We start from the raw sequence: 16384 nt of genomic DNA on the forward strand, positions 1-16384 counted from the left end.
ATCTCTTTATATGGTGAAAAATTGTAAGCAGTAAATTAAGCACCATTAAAGTTTTCAGCTGCACCTTGAGGCAGCACATGATTTATTTTCATGCTTTTTGGTAAAGCTATATAAAGTTCTCTCAACTTGCACTAGCAGTGTAAATCTATGAAGAATAGAAAAGTAATTAAATCCAACAGCATCATAACACACTACATCTTTCCGCAGTCATTTTGTTTGAGAGGAGTCTGCAGCTCCAGTTTTACATTTTGAAAAATTGCATGCCAATAATGGACATATTCGCTGTGTGGTTTTCTGAAAACTGATGTCCTTTAATCGAAGTCTCTCCAATTTCTTGGCATAGATGTTAATGACACTGCCATATCATTACTTATTCCTTAAGCAACTTAGAACTAAACCTTAACAAAAGTATACACTGCATATAATTGTTCAAGGTTCACATGCAAAAAACTGCTCGCTCTGCAAGAGTGTACAAAAGGTCAAAGGTTTATTACATAGAATCAGCCTGAACGCCTCTCAGAGCTGCTGACAGTAGAGTATAACAAGGTGTGTTTAGCCTGCAGCTGAAATTTGGTCTGTAAATCACTAAATGAAAGGAAGTTTTCCACTCCAAGCATGTCCAAAAGCATAGAGTGAACCACTCCCTTTCCGACAGCAAAACAAATTTGGACATCCTCATCTTGATACTGTAACAAGATAATCCTAAATTCAGGTGAGGGTAAGCAAAACTGACTGAACTATATTGGTATAGATCAAGATGTTTGCTTACAATGATATCCGACCTGAAAGTACAGCTCACAAAATAAGTAAGAGTCTCTATTCAATGCTCTATCCCCACCATAGATAAAAAAAAAAAGGGCATATTCAGCCATTGAGTTACTGGGGCAATTGAATGGCAAGTTAATTTGAACCCAGAAAAGGAATAACTTTGACAGAGTCAGTTTTTGAAAAACACACAGACCTTGTAATTATTTTGACAGAAGGGAAAAACGCAAACAATAGCAAGGAAAGAAAATTGCCTGGTTCTGTCTTCAGAAGGTGATTAGCAGGATTCCTCCAAGTCCAAGATATTATTGATGGAACTTCTGGTCATATCAGCCCCGGTCCCAATTCTAGCTTCTTTTACAAACAAAAGGGGCTTCCATTATATTTATGTGCAGCTGGTATATGACCACAGATTTAGAATCATTCACGATAATACTTGCTACCCTCTTGATTCATTCATTTTGTGGCAAACAATGCTGCCACCATTATTTGAAGGGACAGGAAACTGGAAGACCAAGGCTATTCACTGCTGCCCTGGTTAATTACCCCTTCGAGAAACATATAATCTAAAGTGAGGTATAAGAAGGCATAGACAGCCAATTGAAGGTTCCAGTGTATTAACAGATCTGCGGGGGACCTACAGCAGCCTCGGTCTCCAAGATTATTGTGGTGCGTTTGCCTTACATAAATTCACCCTACCAATTAAGGGGCATTTCTTTGAAGCAGATTCCAAAGCAAGCCAAACCAGTGACCAAAGAGGATCCTCACCAGGAAACTAAAGAGATACCTACACAGCCAACATTGCCCTCTGCAGGATGCATGAGGCAGAGTCTTATTGATGACACTTCATGCTTACGCCCATGCGCAACAGTCAATTGCACAAAAACAATTACCTCAGCTCTACTTGAATAAGGTTGAGTAGCCCTTCTATACAACCTGAATGTGCACTTTTTCAGATGAACTTTCAGGACAGTTCTAATTGAGACAAATTGTTAACTGGTGGCGAGCGCATTTTCCGTTCCCTCCCTCACCCCCGCCCTTTGAAAGTTCAAAACTGTCCCGGAAGCATTTGATCCCGAGATGACCTCTAGGACCGCAATTTTGAAATCCCACCGGCACTGGGTCCTGACCCCACAGCCCTTTGAAAATCCAGCCCCATGGTGTCAGGGTGCTCAAATTATCAGTAGCATGAAGCAGGTGAGCACCTACCAGCCACATACAAATGAGACCCTATCCAACTGATCCTACAATGTCAACCCTGGAGAACACCGGTGATGAGGTCTCCTGCCATTACTCAAGGGTCACTGCTGATGATCTTTCCTGCATTCTCATATGCCTTCTTTTTAAGTTTCAGTTTATTTTTGATCTTTCTATTAATTCCTGGGTCTATTCTTTGATACATCCCTTTTTGCCTGTAGTGATGAGAAGACAACCTACTACAGCTAATTTCACCAACTGGACCTACCTTTCTGTCAATCCCTGCAATAATGCATAGTTGCCACTACTGCAGCACAAAGTATCGCAATTTGCCAAATGTGCCTTCAGAATGCCGCTGATGTATAATGCTGCAACCAACAGATATAAATGAGACTCTAACTTCAAATGAACTGTTTTCCAAAAAAAAGGGAGTTCTTTTGTTTTCAAAACTTTGGATCCACACACAAATTTGTTTGTACAAAAATCTCGTTGATCTCTGCCCAGCAAGATTACATTATATGCAGCATGTATGCAATTTCCAGCACAGAATCAGGCCATTCTGCCCAACTGGTCTACACTGATATTTATGCTCAACACCAGCCTTCTCCCACCCTACTTTATCTCATCCTTTTAGCATAGCCTTCTATTCCTTTCTCCCTTGTGTGTTGATTCAGCTTCTCCTTAAATGCATCTACGCTATTCACCTCAACCACTCCTTGTGGCAACGAGTTCCACATTCTCTCTGGGTAAAGAAGATTCTCCTGAATTCCCTATTGGATTTATCAGTAGCAATCTTATTTTGATGATTCCCCAGTTCTGGTCTCCATCACAAGTGGAAGCATCTTCTCTACGTCTACTCTTTCGAACCCCTTCATAATTTTACAGACCTCTATCAGGTAACCCCTTAGCCTTCTCTCTTCTACAGAAAAGAGGGACAGCCTATTCAGCCTTTCCAACTAAGTTTTAACCTCTCAGTTCTGGTGTCAACCCTGTGAATGTTTTTTTTTGGACCCTCTCCTGTGTCTCTATATCCCTTTGTGTAATATGGAGACCAGAACTGTGCATGGAAAATTGAATCTGACGGACAGGTGCATTATCATTTAATTATAGATCAGACACTGTGAAGGATTAAGCAGGGACATGCCCCCACCCTTTACCATGCTGATCTTCATGGCACAGGGAGACCCTGGAAATCCTGGCAAGCATATTTGAAAGTGGAGATTTCACTGAATGGTCCTTGCCTTGAAATGAAACTTTAACTGTCTCACGATGTGAAGCTTAATTACTGTGTTATTTTTATTAACACAGTAGTTTTTATTTCTCAGTGATAATAATGTGGACATTCTCCCTCTACTGCTGGAGGAACACTTCAATAATATTCAAATCAAATGCCCAGAAATTAAGCACTTGGGCTTGATCTTGACTGCAAGTGGGTTTCGAGTGGCCAGCTGACAGAACAGGGCCCTCTTGCTGTCCAAGGGTTTTAATGGGAGACCTGGTCCATTTTGAGGGACAGGCATCATTAGGATAGGATTGACAGTCTGCGAGCAGAAAATGACCAGAGGCGTGCCTCTCCTGGCCCCACAGAAATAAAAGAAAACTACCTGCTGGCCTCGTCGTTGGCCAGATTATCAGATGATATTGCATGGAGTATGCACCGAGAACATTACACCCAGTACTTTTCTAAGATGGCAATCAGAGTCCTATGTTCATTATATGACCCTGATTTGCACATTTAAAAGGTTTTATCACTTGACTGGGGGGATGCTCCAGCTGGGTTGGCCACACTGTTGTAAGTGAAGTAAGTAAATCCCCACTATTTTTTGGACATTACTGTCGTGGGAGTTCTCATTTGAACAAGGCCAATAAATCATACACTTTGCATCTTTCTATTGCCTTATTTAAAATAAATGAAAAATGTGATGTATTGTGTATAGATTCTGTGTCACACTTCCTGTAAAAGATTTCCTAACATGTTTTTCCCTTCAGAATTTGCTGATTGGCTGAAAGCAGAACAGTAGCAAATCAGAACTGAATGAAAAGTAAAATTGAGCAGGGTGTAAATAATCAGGGGATGATTTTTGACGAATACTTGAAGTGCTAAAGAGATGGCTAAGGTGGGGTCTTAAGGTGAAATGCTGGTTTCGCTGGTGCTTAATGCAAGACGCCATCTTGGTAAAGGAGAAGAAGTCAGTACTATGAATGGCCGCCCGAGGATCATTAAACAGCTGATTACCACTTAAAATAACTGCTAGCACTTCAACTAAATGCCCTTTCCTAACAGCAGTCAGCTGTTTGAGAGTAAACACAGCATTGATGTTGATTTCAAGCAGTACTTAAAGGGATACTCAACACTTAAAGGGATACTCACCATTTCATGGTTATTGCTGCTGGAGCTGTGAAGAGGACCTCTGAAGCACATTGGGAGACTTTGTCAAGAATTCGCCAACACTCAACAACATTTATTTCAGAAATTCTCTTAGGACTTCATCTAAGATGACCAAGTGTTGTGCTACTCAACCTTATTGGACACCTTATAGGAGTCACCAAGCGAAAGGGAGTTCTTGGTCATGGACGTCTTGATCGGGGTACACCTTGCTTTGGACAAGATATTGGTGGAGGTTACGGGGCCAGGCAGAACAGCACCATCTGCTGCAGGACAGAAAGACAGAAGGGCAAGGTGGCATCCTTGCCTCCTGCAGGTACAAGACACCGTTTCTTCTGGAACTCCTCCACCAGGACCTGCAGTGCCACATCCAAGAATTTGTGCATCCTCTCACTTGGTCCCCGAGCCATCCTGCAATGTGCTGCTGTGTGCCAGCCAGAGCACTCTGCACCGTCAGTAGATGTGGGTGTGAGGAGTCCACATATACTGTTTCACAAAAATTTGTGTCTGATCAGCAATGAGTGTTAAACCTGCAGGTGTTTGCGCAGAATTTTATGCCCCTCCGGAAGCGGGCTGAAGGCGGGGGGATCGAGGCATAAAATCTAGTGGGAGGTGGGGAGTGCCATTCCCGTCGCCTACCCACCCCGCTGCCATTTTACCAGCAGCGGGGAAGGTGGTGGCAAATGACCTGCCCGCCCCAGGCCAATTGAGGCTCTTAAGTGACCAATTAATTGCCACTTAAGGGCCTCCTCTCCCCCGTCACTGATATTTTACCAGTGTTAGCAGGGCAGTTCAACAGCTGAGGAGGCTGCCCTGTAATACTAGGTGGCCTCCTTGCGGGCCCGAGGGAGCAGTGGGGTTCCCTCCTGATCAGCACCCCTGTGCCCCACAAAGGGCCTCCCCAGCAGCACAAGCCACCCCTGCTAATGCACCTCCCCCTGCCCTCCTGATTGATCCACCATGCTCAAGACATCACACTCCGTTACCTATGCAAAACAGTCTTAAATGAAAAAGGAAGAAAGCCAGTCACTTAATGTTGGATGTTGCTGACCTGGAACTACAAACATTTTTCAGTCACCAAATAACAACTGAACTCTAATTGGTCTGGTGGAATTCTTCTGTCTTAATAATATTTTGAGTTATGTTTTCAACTTTACACCTGGCAAGAAAACTGGCGTTGAGCTTGCATTGTCCTTATTTTGCAGGTGAAACATTTTTTAAGACTTGAATTATTCCTCCAAGCTGAAAGGCTTCACTCATGCCTAAACATTAATGCAACTTGTGGAATAATCATAGTAATTATACTAATTTGCAACTGTCAATTGCACTAAAGATCGCATGAAAACTGTTGAACACGCACCTCCGAAAACACCTGTCCTACAACAACAGGCTTATCTCTCCAGGTCACATTTTGAGTTTTAACCTGGTCAATAAGCATACTAAATACTAATTTATATCAGCCAATAGTAGGCAGAATAAGTGCATGAAAGAAAGGGTTTGAGAATAGTAACTCAGGTCTTTAATGTCGTCTTTGGCCATGTCTATCACTGTGGTCTGTCAGCAAACTTAATGTGAATGAGATTTCTACTCTAATTTGTGCCTGGCTGCAGGGCTTCTTTCAATTAAACAAGTTCAATTGCTGATTAGTTGACAACAGTCATCAGTGGCATTGTTAAATGTTGGTGTTCCACCGGAAAATTGTTCTCGTAATCTTTCCTAAGAGACTGGTTAATGGGAATGAGTCAAATTAGGCACACCTGTTACATTCACCAGTTCATACTAAGTTGAATTGACTAAACTGTTGTCACCAGATCTACCAGGTACCACGCACTATATAAAGTATTGGATGTTTTGTTGTTTATTTCAAAAACTCAGCAACTATGATTTTTTTGTCCAACACATCACCTCTTATTTTTATGAAGACTGAGCTGAAAGATGCAGAATCCATCACACCACTGGACTTATGTAGCCAAATAAGCACCAAGAAGTGCCTTCAATTCCACAGAGTGCCTTCAATTATTTTATTCGTGGGTTGTAGGTGACACGGGCATTTATTGACTGATCCTAGGTGCCCCGAGCACATTAAGAGTCAATCATGTGGAACTGGAGTCACATGTGGGTCAGGTAGGGGTAGCAGGTTCCCTTCCTCAAAGAAGATCAGTGACCCTATTTTCAGGGAGCATTTGGAACATTAATATTAGCTGAACCTGCAGGTTCAGGTAAGGCAGACTTTAGCTCGATTGCACTCTGCCTGACTAGTACGCAGATGGAGGCTAACTTAGGTTTGAAAGGGAAATCAAATTTGAGATGAAATGTTAAAGTCAACAAATTTGCTTTCTTATTTTTATCATTAGTATAGATTAAATCCTGTCAAAGAGCAGAGAAGGCTGAGAGGTGATTTGATAGAAGTATTCAAAATCATGAGGGGTCTGGACAGCGTAGATAGAGAGAAACTGTTCCCACTCGTGAAAGGATTGAGAACGAGAGGGCACAGATTTAAAGTATTTGGTAAGAGAAGCAAAAGTAACATGAGGAAAAGCTTTTTCACGCTGCGAGTGGTTAAGGTCTGGAATGCGCTGCCTGAGAGTGTGGTGGAGGCAGGTTCAATTGAAACATTCAAAAGGGAATTAAACAGTTATGTGAAAAGGAAGAGTGTGCAGGGTTCTGGGGAGAAGGCAGGGGAATGGAACTGTGGGAGTTGCTGTTTCAGACAGCCGGTGTGGACACGATGGGCCAAATGGCCTCTTTCTGCGCTGTAACAATTCTGTAATTCTGTGATTCTGTGAAAGGAAACTGTTAGCACAGTCTCAATCCAAATACTTCACTTTCAACCAATAATTTTGTAAAAATCCCTCTGTATCATCCTAGCTTTTGCACTGCAAAGTGAACCATAATGCAAGGGCTTATAATGAACGGTACTGGACCACAACAGTTAAATACTTCTTTGGTAATGACTTATATCATTACTACTAATTCTGCAACCTCGTCATTTTGAAAGTTAAATAAAAAGGTTTCCTTGTTTCTGCTGAACCAGAAACAAGAAAAATAAATCCTCTTATTATCGTTATGAGCAGAGTAACTTATCTGTCAACGAATCTCTGGTATGAAATCCTGCATTTCCACAGTGTACTGATCTGTTTGAGAGTGCTAAGTGAAAATCATTTTCCATTTTAGTTGAGGAGCTGAAATGGTTTCGAGCTGAAACTAAATGCTGACACGGTCTTTTCTTAGGTTAGCAGGTATGCACTACAAGCACCATGTGACAAAGAAAGTTTATTAATAATGGATTATGATGGGTGAGATAATAACTACATTCTTTTGCCAGAATGCAGTTAAAGTTATAGATGACAGTCAAATAGATTGTTATAGAGCATAACATGGAACTATAAGTCCTTTAGGAAGAATAATAAGTCAGTTTACAGAGTCAGAAGTGAAAATTCAGGTTATAGTTAATTTGGGTTAAGGAACAGAACAAAGCGAGAGACTTTCATCTATTTAAGAAGCAATAGCACTTTGTTAATCTAAAGAAAACAGATCTGAAGCCTATAAAATATCTCACCTCCATGTCATTTTCCTTGGCTTTTTAAGGTATTATGTAAATGAATGTAGTTAAAGATAATGGTTGTACTGCATATAAAGCTCCAATAGAGAAATTATGTTGATGTAAGTAAGCTATTATTTGGTATAAATCATTAACTAATTACAGCACCAGCAGGAAGGAAATACAATGTAGCTTTTTGAGATGCCTCTGACTAGATCTTACTTATCACATGAGTTTTAAAATATATTGCAGTGCTGTTAATATAACTTCATATGTTAAAGTTACTACATTGACCTTCAAAAGACTTGACTACAACATTTGCTCATCAAAAATATGACATATGTGGCAAAACAAACAAACCTCAGCTATTTCAAGACATTTTTTCTGTTTCGTGTGCACCTATATTTTTATAATTTATTCAATATTTGTTAAAGTCTGTAATGTATAAAATTAAAAAGACAGCAAGATTATAGATATGGCTGATATTTTACATTTTGTCGAATACAGCGTGAAAAGTTGACAACTGCTGCTTAGTATCCATTCAATATTGTCACTGCTAAGCCCAGTGATCTTTTCAGTGTGAGCTCAGTAGTATTTTTCAGACAGATTCCCATTGAGGGGGAGATGAGGTGATGGGTGTAAAATGGCTACTGCAGGCCTTGAATACCTGCAGCAACACAACAAGTCAGGTAACCCACGGGGTAGTACTGCCAAGACGACCTTTTTTTGAAAGTTGTATTTCCTCAGGCATGGAGTGAATTGAATGGCCTGCAAGGCAGCAGTCTGCTGCAAGGGCTTCATATGCAGCCAGGACCCAGACAATATTGCCTTAATTCCAAGTTTCTGTAAATGCCTTGATGCGGCAACCAACCAACAAGACATTCAACCAAAGAGGGATGTTGCTGGGTTAGGGTGATCTGGCCTTATGTCAGGACCCGGTGTGGTATCAGTACTGATACATTGGGCTGAATTTTATGAGGCCTCCGGCGTCGTGGCAGGGGCGGGGGGCCATAAAATTCTTCCGGGAGATGCCCACCACGTTCTCCAACACCAAGAAGGCCCTGCCTCATTGTACTGGAGGCAGGGCCTTCATTTAAATATTAAAATTAATGAATAAACATGCAAATCAATTTACCTGGTCCCCGGCAGCCATCCCACACCGATATTACGGCCGCTGGCCGGAGGTTCCGTGCCTTCGGAACTCCGTTCGGAGTTCTGAGGCGTGACACTGGTGAGAAGGACAGAGCAGTGAAATCTTCAGGTCGGGAGGGGTGTGGGAGTGGGGAAAACTGCTCCAATTGGTTGTGGGGATGGTGGGAAGGAGTTCAGGGTCCAATGTTCTGAAGGTGGGGGATTAAAGGTCGTTATTTGAAAAGTTGGTTTTCCCGGGTATATGTAATTTTATTTATTGTGAGCTCCTTGAGGGGGTGGGAGAGGGGATGCAAAGTTTGAATAAAATTTTATTTCAAATATAAGTGTGGTGCGACCTTTAAACAAGTAAATTTACATGAAGGGCTTGAAGCCCTTTAAAAATGGCGGGTGCCCACGTGATGGCGCCGGATGCCGTTGCCGGGGACGGCATGGCCACCCCCTCTACGTCATCGGGGACGGGCCTTCTATCCCCTCCATTTAAATGAGCACCCACGCGAAATATCGCAGGGATTCAGCGACGGCGCATCTGCACCTGAAGACCGCCGACATCAGAACGTGCCATCGCGATTTGCGTGCGCTCATAAATTTCAGCCCATTGTCTCATCAGGTGTACTTAACAATACCCGACACAATTGGGATCCTACCTAGGGCCCAGGCAGGATTCTGACTTGATCTATAGATCAGAGGTGCAATTTAAAAAATATTATTTTTAAAGTGGCCCCCAGGGAGGGGGAGCACAAAATGTCTACCTTCCTGCTGTGGCAGTCTCTTCAGAGAGGCATTGTCACAGGTGTCCCCCGATTCACTGAAGGCCCATTCCCTTGACCCTGTGAACCTCAACATGGTCATCTGTTGAATTCAGTGCCAGGCACAATCCCAGCAGCATAACTGCCAGGGTTGCACCCCTCAGGAATTTCCAGGCCCAGATATAGACCTCCATTGGTGCCTTTTGCATACCTATGTTTTTTGTAAGGGATAAAAATTAAAGGAATATATGTAAAACAAAGGCCACCCATTTGCAGTTTACATAGAATAATGAATAAAGTTGTGAATTCAACCCTCAACACACCAATGAAAATCCTAGAATATATATATTTTTTTTAATGAAATCTGATGAACTCTGATGCCTTAAATCAGTGGCCCTGATATGATTCCATATATATGGCATAAAGGGCCCTAGTGTTATAAAACAATGGGTAGATTCTCACTTTTGGTGATGGCGTAGAACAAGCAGTATCTGATCAATAGCCTGGTAAACACCCTACCTGATTCTTCATTCCAGTGTATAACTGGCAGTCCATTCCAATTTCTGCCATCACCAAAAGTAATAATTTACTGCAGTGTATCATGTGCCACAAGGGATCTACTGGTGATAGATTAAGGGTAGGTTTTTCCTAATCCCACCCCTACAGACTGGGATATCCCCCTGCCATCCTGAGTTTTCTAGGTCAGGGCTCACAATCTGGCAGAATTAAAGGGCCTGGGGGCTCTGAAGACTGGACCAGTATGATGAGTGAAGTCTTCTAACATGAACAAAACCTTCAGCAGGGAAGAAATTTGCTAGGCCCTCAGCCTCCTTTCAATGCACGTGGGCCCATTCCTGGTGCTACCCTGGGCTTCCATGATCCCAGGACTGGAGGGAAATGGATCAGAAACCTAAGCACCTGGCCTCCCCTGGTTGCCTATGGTGGGGATGGTGCAGTGGGGTAGCAAATCCCTAAAACTCTTCTGTAGGTTTCACACTTATGTCTAGTCACACTCCAGCCACCACTTTTCAAACTTTAACATATTCTCTAACTCAGCATTAGTAGCATCAGAGGTAATCTTCTAGTTTTTTTTTCCAAAATATACTTTATTCATAAAAATTTGCAAAAAATACATTACAAAACAGTTAAAAACAGCACCAAGTCGACAATACAAAGAGTGCAAAGGAGATCAGTTTCCTTCAATACAAGAGTGAGTTGCCTCACAACCCTTCCATTTCATTTTACATGCCATGTATATTTTGCAGCAAACCCATATTTCCTGGATCCAGCCCGAGGGGTTTTCCATGGATCCAGCCCCTCAGTTCAGTTTGGTAGGGGGAACTTACACAGTGGTCTTTCCCCGTTGAGCCTTTGCCACGGCTGCCCCAAGCTGTAATGCGTCCCTCAGCACGTAGTCCTGGACCTTGGAATGTGCCATTCTGCAACACTCGGTCGTGGAGAACTCTTTGCGCTGGAAGACCAGCAAGTTTCGGGCAGACCAAGGAGTATCTTTCACCGAATTGATGGTCCTCCAGCAGCAGTTGATGTTTATCTCAGTGTGTGTCCCTGGGAACAGCCCGTAGAGCACAGACTCCTGTGTTACAGAGCTGCTTGGGATGAACCTTGACAAAAACCACTGCATCTCTTTCCACACCTGCTTTGCAAAGACACATTCCGGAAGGAGGTGGGCAACTGTCTCTTCCCCACCACAGCCACCTGGAGGGCATTGTGTGGAGGGAGTGAAACTCCGGGCGTGCAGGAAGGATCTGACAGGGAAGGCTCTTCTCACCACCAGCCAAGCTACATCTTGGTGCTTGTTTGATAGTTCTGGTGACGAGGCATTCTGCCAAATGACTTTGGCAGTCTGCTCGGGGAACCATCCGACAGGATCCACCATCTCCTTTTCCCGTAGGGCCTTGAGGACATTCCGTGCAGACTACCATGGATTGGTGGTCAAAGGTGTTTTTCTGCAGAAACTTTTCCACGAAGGATAGGTGGTACGGCACAGTCCAACTGGATGGAGCCTTCCGCGGCAATGTGACTAGGCCCATCCTTGGCAATACCAGGGACAGATAGAACCTCAGCACGTAGTGACACTTGGTGTTTGCATACTGGGGATCTACGCACAGCTTGATGCAGCCGCACACGAAGGTGGTCATCAGGATGAGGACAACGTTGGGTACATTTTTCCCGCCCTTATCCAGAGGTTTGAACATCGTGTCCCTCCGGACCCGGTCCATTTTGGATCCCCAGATGAAGCGGAAAATGACTCGGGTGACCGCCATGGCGCAGGTGTGGGGTATGGGCCAGACCTGCGCCACGTACAGCAACAACGTGAGTGCCTCGCACCTGATGACCAGGTTCTTACCCACAATGGAGAGAGATCGCTGCTCCCACATGCTCAGCTCATGGTGTACCTTGGCTACTTGGTCCCTCCAGGTTTTGGTGTACGCCCCAGCCCCTCCGAACCATATCCCCAACACCTTCAGGTAGTCTGACCTGACGGTGAAGGGGACAAAGGATCGGTCAGCCCAGTTCTCAAAGAACATGGCCTCGCTCTTGCCGTGGTTAACTTTGGCTCCCGAGGCCAGTTCGGACTGATCGCAGATGCTAATTAGTCTGCGAACGGACAGCGGATCCGAGCAGAAGACGGTGACGTCGTCCATGTACAGGGAGGCCACATCAAAATATCCACTGCTGGGGAAGTCCTGTCGGCAGAAGATGTCCATAGCTTGGAATCCACAGCAATCAATGAGGATTTTCTTGATGAAGAAGGTACGGTCAACCGGTGTATCTCCTTCCTTGTCCTTTACCACCACCCGAACGGTGTTACACACTCCCTGGCCTGAAGCTCTAGAATTGGTTACAGCCATTTTACTCAAAGCATATTTGGGACAGGATCAAAGGCAGGATCATGGTCTCTCCCTTGTCAGGTAGGTATATTCAGGCAATCTTCTAGTAGTTTATTTAAATGTTCTATGAGTAGATAATACTGGCCAGTAGCAAAATATAGCAGAACCCAGACCAATCAAAATCACACTAGAGTAAATTTTCATATATCGAAGATTGCCTAAAATGTTTAATTTGAATACCTGAAATTTAATTCTTGAAGTAACCCAACTTGTTTCCAACAAAGCTATGCAAAGCATAGTTTAAGTAAATTGTTCTTTTCCTGTGATAAAGGCTTAAATTAATCAACACATAGGTACATTCAAACTATGAACATCAATAAAAGGGAATGATTAGCTTTAACGAGAATGAACTGAAACAGCTACCTACAGATTAGCATTCTGGGTTTTTTTGTTTATCATAGCACAAAATAAATTCAATATTTATTTTGGCTGTTTCACGAGAGTCGACATTACTGCTTTAGGAGGGTATTATTTCTTAAATGATTGGCTTCTTGTTCCAAAATAAATATCATCACTTCACAGCAAGACCGAGATAATTGTCTGTGGAGACACCTGTGATCAGGATATGGTGTAATTCTCATTCCCGGGGTTACCAGCTGGAGTACTTGATCGATTGTCTACATTACTGGTAAGCTGGTTGGTCTTAAGGTTTAGACAGGATCATCCTGGGATGTATTTGAAAATCTTTGAGCCCACTGCCTCTGAGAGTTGGTGCCTTTGGCTTTGAGTTCTAGCTGCTAATAAGAGTGAAGATTTACATTTTTAAAATTAGATTTTACTACAGTCAGGATTTTGATGTTTTCCAATTGGAATGTTAAGGTTCTACTGAGGACCCGAATTTAATTACAAGTGGTTTGCAAATGGCGATAATTGTTTTAAAATAATATTTTAAAAATGGCATGGATTATGACAGTGACAGAAAATTTATGTGTTTGGGAACATAGTATAAGTAAGTGGATTTGGAGCTTTTATAATATACTTTATTTAAAGGTTTCATTGTGAAGTCGAAGCAACTTATTACCTACCTATCTATTAATCTATCTATCATCTATTGTATTAAAAATTCTCTGATGACCGATCACATTCCATAACACTCTGCCTTCACACTTCCTACAACACCTTAGCATCACAATTTCATGTCACACTCTGGCATCATGCTTTTCAATTAACTGAAATAAACATAATGAATCACAATTCTGTAACTGTACAGATTCAGGCAAACTCAGAAAAATGTACCACCCTGAAACTTATTGATTAAGTCACCCATAACACATTTTTAAAAATATTTTTGTATGTCCCTTTTTCTCCCTAACTCAAAACAAGATTTGTAACATAATAAAAAATTACAGCCTTGATCTTCCACTTGATGATAATGTGACAGGGGACTTCTGCAATGATACACCCCAACTTTGTTTGAGTTTTCAGGGTCATTTGAATAATGCAGAGAGAGACAGATCCTTGCCCAATCTTCTGATATATGTTCTGCCCCCTAATTGGGCTAGGCTTTTAGCACAAGTAAAATATGTTCAGGAAGGCAGTTCTGTAAGTTGGTTGGCTGCACATTGCAATACTGAATTGGGCCAACCAGTTACACTTAAAGAGAGGGTGATAGCCCTTAAAGGAATGAAGCCTCTTGGCTGATATTGGCAAGTGAGGAACATTCCTAAGACTGACAAAGTATCAGAGGTCCTGCTCAGGAAGGTACATAAAAGGTGAGTGCATTCTGTTCAGGACAAAGGGCCACCCCCTACCTCCCCTACCGCACCACCTCCCCACCAACCACCCCCCACTCCTGTAACCACAACTATGCAAGCTGTATGGAAGAAGGTGGCTGCACAGCTCTAGTGAACCTGAGCACTGATAAAAAAACAAGTTTTCCAGCATATGCCAAAGTTCAAAGGCATGTCACCCGGCTTTGGGTATGTCCTACCTATTTCTCTATGGTAAGTGTGGCACAGAAGATATATTTTTCCTAGCCTCTCACGCCTGCAGCAGGAACATAGCCACTGGCCCTTTCTATAGTCCTCTTGCATGCCAGACAATGGGCTATAATCCTTTGCAGTGGGCCATCCCAACAGGTTATTGAGTTCCTATCAGCAATGTTAGATATATATCGGGGCGGTGCAGTGGTTACCACTGCAGCCTCACAGCTCCAGGGACCCGGGTTCGATTCTGGGTACTGCCTGTGTGGAGTTTGCAAGTTCTCCCTGTGACCGCGCGGGTTTTCGCCGGGTGCTCCGGTTTCCTCCTACCGCCAAAGACTTGCAGGTGATAGGTAAATTGGCCATTCTAAATTGCCCCTAGTGTAGCTAGGAGGTAGGGAATATGAGATTACTGTAGGGTTAGTATAAATGGGTGGTTGTTGGTCGGCACCGACTCGGTGGGCCGAAGGGCCTGTTTCAGTGCTGTATCTCTAAATAAAAATAAATAAAATATCGCCTATCTATGGGAACTTGTTTCTGTTGAGCTCTAGTAGTCCTTAGGATTTCCATCTCATTTATACTGAAGTTAATTATGGTGCCTCAACTCCATCTATCTTGTGATCCTCTGAATTGCACAAACAATCCACCTGTGCATCACGATCCAATGGCAACAATGGTCAGAACAGAGGAAGTTCCGTACTTAGTAACATTGTGGAGTTACTGCTGGTACTCACATGTAATTCAGTTCCCTCTGATGCCATTTCCTGCTACTGCCATTGGGAAAATGGTGGTCATTGGTGTTTATTTTACTGATTTACAATCTAACGTCAACAAGGACTTTTAAACATATTTGGAATGGATGTAAGGTGAGTTTTAAAATACATGTCAGAATGCATAGCAGCTCATCAAAATGCATAAATATCACACCTGATGTGTGAGTTTTAATAATAGAGGAACCGCACCTCATTTACCGATTAGGCACGCTACAGCCTGCCGGACTGAACATTGAGTTCAATCATTTCAGAGCATGACAGGCCCCTCTTTTTATTTTTATTTTTAGTTATTTTTTTCTTTTTTCTTTGTTTATTTTCATTTAGTTTGTTTAGTTTGTATCTACTATGCCTTCCCACTGTTCTTTTTCATGTTTGTGCTTGGGGCCAGGGCTGTTCATTTTTCTGTCATTTAACCCCCTCTCTGCACTAATGCTTTGTCTTTCACCCCACCATTAACATACCATTTGCCTTTGCTCCATGACCTTCTGGTCAGTTATTCTCTGTGACCTTGTCCTACCAACACCTCTTGTGTTATCTCTTGCCCCACCCCTGCTTTATTTACTTAAAAGCTTTTACATTTCTAATATTTGTCCGTTCTGATGAAGGATCACTGGCCTGAAACGTTAACCCTGCTTCTCTCTCCACAGATGCTGCCAGACCTGCTGAGTATTTCCAGCATTTCTTGTTTTTATTTCAGATTTCCAGCATCTGCAGTATTTTGCTTTTATTAAAAATGTGAGTTTTAATAGTCTGATTGAAGGAATTGCAATTTGTCAAATAATTTATCAGATTCAGGTACAAGTAATCAAATCCTATTTCTTTTTTACTTTTTTTCTATTTCCAAAATATACTTTATTCATAAAAATCTGTAAAAAATGCATTACCAAACAGTTTCAAACAGCACCAAGTCAAAAAATACAAACAGTGCAATGGAGAACAGTTTCCTTCAATACAATCATGAGTTGCCTCACAACCTTTCCATTTCATTTG

The sequence above is a fragment of the Heterodontus francisci genome, chromosome 6 (assembly GCF_036365525.1).
Source record: "Heterodontus francisci isolate sHetFra1 chromosome 6, sHetFra1.hap1, whole genome shotgun sequence".
In the NCBI taxonomy this organism is placed as follows: Eukaryota; Metazoa; Chordata; class Chondrichthyes; order Heterodontiformes; family Heterodontidae; genus Heterodontus; species Heterodontus francisci.